Source organism: Alexandromys fortis, unplaced genomic scaffold (genome assembly GCF_014885135.2).
Source record: "Alexandromys fortis isolate MF-2015 unplaced genomic scaffold, M_Fortis_MF-2015_v1.1 scaffold_3, whole genome shotgun sequence".
In the NCBI taxonomy this organism is placed as follows: domain Eukaryota; kingdom Metazoa; phylum Chordata; class Mammalia; order Rodentia; family Cricetidae; genus Alexandromys; species Alexandromys fortis.
This window is the reverse complement of record NW_026067909.1, coordinates 21335542-21338863: the sequence shown is the minus strand read 5'-3', so window position 1 is coordinate 21338863 and position 3322 is coordinate 21335542.

Sequence of the window (3322 nt, the reverse complement as noted above, 5' to 3'; positions counted from 1 at the left end):
TATAAATTTCAATCCATTAATCTGAACATCAAATTGGAATCCTGCAGTTCTTTCATTACCAAAAGAATTATTTTTAAAGTTACTGAAAATAATCCCATGATGTCCATTGATAAGAATAGCTGAATTCCCATAGAATCTTTAATCACTTACTCCCTAGTTGTGTGATTTAGGGCTTGTTGTAATCCTCTTTTGATATTTTTCCCATGAGAGCTCCACAGCTATAGCAGTCTCTCCTGGTTATAACATTTTAAAAAGTGAAGTCTTCTTTAGCCTATCACTAAAGAGAGCATCCCAAAACAGGGGTCTCTTTAATATCTGTTACTGATCTATCATTAATGGTTGTCTAGAACTAACAATTAATTGCTTCCCAAATGGCATGTTAGCAAGAGCATTTTCACTTGGGAAAAATAAATGTGTTATTATTTATTGGGATAAAACAGTAATCCCATGTTACAAAGTACAAGAATGATGAAGATTACTTTTTTGTCAAACTCGGGCATCCTTCAGGGCAGGTATCCGTGGGGTTACCTGTCTACTACTCCTTCTTATGGATGGGTATATTATGGAATGTAAAGAGGTGAGATAATTTATCTACAAAGGAAGACAAGAATACCAGAGTTGAGCTTGTCTTAGAAGGTTCCAAAACCAGATTCTATGTATTTCTCCAAAGAAATATATTTTCTTACTTTCAGGGATGGAATTATTAATTGAGCCCTAATTACATAAGAAAGTGGTAGATTTACATGCTATGCTGGTCAGGTAAGAAGGCAAGCCTCTGAGTCAGACCCAAAACCTTCATGAACTTGAGGACAGAAGCAACCAGGAAAGTACAAACTGTGAGTTCAGTCATCTTTCCTTTGGGTCATTGAAAGCTTAGAGTTCAATGTTTTAAATATTGCTATATTTTGTATCAGAGATATTCAAAGGCTGTATGCCCAAATACAGAAATGAATTGTAATATATATATATATATATATGTATGTATGTATATAATGTTTTTGTTTAAGTAATGTATTAAATATATAGAAAATGTTATATAACATATATGCAGCAAATATTATATATATTTATAATATGACATGAGGCAGTTAATATGTTATGGGTCCCAGCTTCACTAAAATTGAACTTGATTGATTTTGAAATAAGTATTTGAACTACTATAATCTTGGTTGGCTTTTTTAGGGAAATTAATAATATGACTTATCTTAACTAATCCCAGAGATGATAAAAAGATCAAATTGAGGTATCATTGCAAAATGTTCTTACAATTAGGAAAATCATAGTAATATTTTAAAATGAAGAATGGCTATCAGTAAATAAGAAAATATAATACTTAATAACATCTATAAAATACTCAGAAATAGTCACAAAACTGTAAGATAGGACTATGATATAAAAAGATGCAAATTAATGTTCTATTTCTATCATAGCGACTTACCTGGTATTAGAGACTAGGATCTTTAACCAGTGAGTGGACTGAACAACGCTAATTCACTGTTTCACAATTGTAAAAAACAATAAAACACTGTGCTCTTCCTGAGAAATAGAAAATATGAATAAAGCTCAATATTTATTGGCCTGGATGCTTACTTTAGTCACAAAACTCCCAACATCAGGAAATGTGTCTTGTGTGCTCCTGGGGATGAGGAAATCAGCAAAAGTCTTGTGCCTAAGACAGACTGTATTTATTAAGAGAATAAGAATACGGACAGCACCTGGTACTTTATATGACTAATTTGCTTTGACTTTTTTAAACAGATAAACAAAGATTACATAGCAGGACATTCTAAACATTTGAAGATCCAGTTGTTTTTATACAAATGAGACACAGAAAGGTCATTTGCTCTGAGTTGCACTTCCGTGACTTATGTATATTTCTTTGAATCATATATTTTATACTACACTCTCTTTATAATATTCAGTTAATGGTCAAACAGATGCTGTTGCTCACAGAAGACACAAGGAAGTATATTTAAAAATGAATAGTTGTATCAAACGCCTAACTATTGCAGTTATTTGTCGTTGTGAGCCATCATGTGAGTGCTAGGAACAGAACCCACATTCTCTTCATGAGTACTTAGTGCTCTTAACCTCCAAAACAATTATCCAGCCACAATTTCTAAATTCTGACATATTTCAGTAAAAGACGTTTAAAAGAAAACACAAATTCAAACTTTATGTGTAAACATTCTTGATTTACAAGTAAGTGGAAATTCAATAACAGGCATGATAGAAACCTGACTAAATATTTTTTACAAAATTCATAACATCAGTAAAAATAGGCTTTTAAAATTTTGTATTTCTAAAAATTGAAAACTAACTTCTACTGTGACAGAAAATATGATATATATCTTTCTAGGCTTGGGTTACCTCACTTGGGATAATTGCTTCCATCTCCACTCTTTCACCTGCAAACTTTATAATTAATTTATTTTGTGTTTTATCTTACCCAAGGTATCTTGTATTCTGAGAATAGAAAGATAATCGTACAGCAGAAAGCTTCTCCTATACTTTAAATCTTAAAAATAAAGTCATTTATTGGATGCATATGTTATCCATGTTTTGTGAGTCTACTAAGATATAGATATGTGAGTTTATAACCATGATGACTAAAGCATAAAAGGATACTTGTTCTTTGCTCAACTGTAATGACTATCCACATACAAAAAGATAAGGGTTACATAAGGGGCTATATAAAGGATAAAAGAAGAAAGGAGTATAGTAAGAATCATAATGAAATTTTGTCGCCAGACTTTTAGTTTTACTTCATCTGGAAACTCCAATTTGTGTATTGTCCACTTATGAAATCAAGATATACTAAGGCCCTTGACTGGATCACAATGTACAAAAAGTTATATANACTGGATCACAATGTACAAAAGTTATGTACTTCAAATTTGGATTATAATTTCATCCAATAAAATGTTGATGGGAAATTTGGGGCCAAGCCATATAACCACTAACCAAATTCATGAACATTATGTAAAGCAGAGCTGTTTTTTGAGTCCTGATATTTCTGACCTAGAGTCAAATTAAGACCATGAATCAAGGACATTCAGATGTGGAAGTAAAATATGTTTATTGTGAAAAAGGAACTTTTATTGTATATATTCCATAATTCGTACTGTATAAGTTACTCTTTTCTGTATGTGGTGAATGGAACATCCAGTGCATCTTATTCTATGATGAGACCAATTAAAGTTAAATTCTTTACCATAGGGCTGGAGAGATGGCTCAGTGGTTAAGAGCATTGCCTGCTCTTCCAAAGGTCCTGAGTTCAATTCCCAGCAACCACATGGTGGCTCACAGCCATCTGTAATGA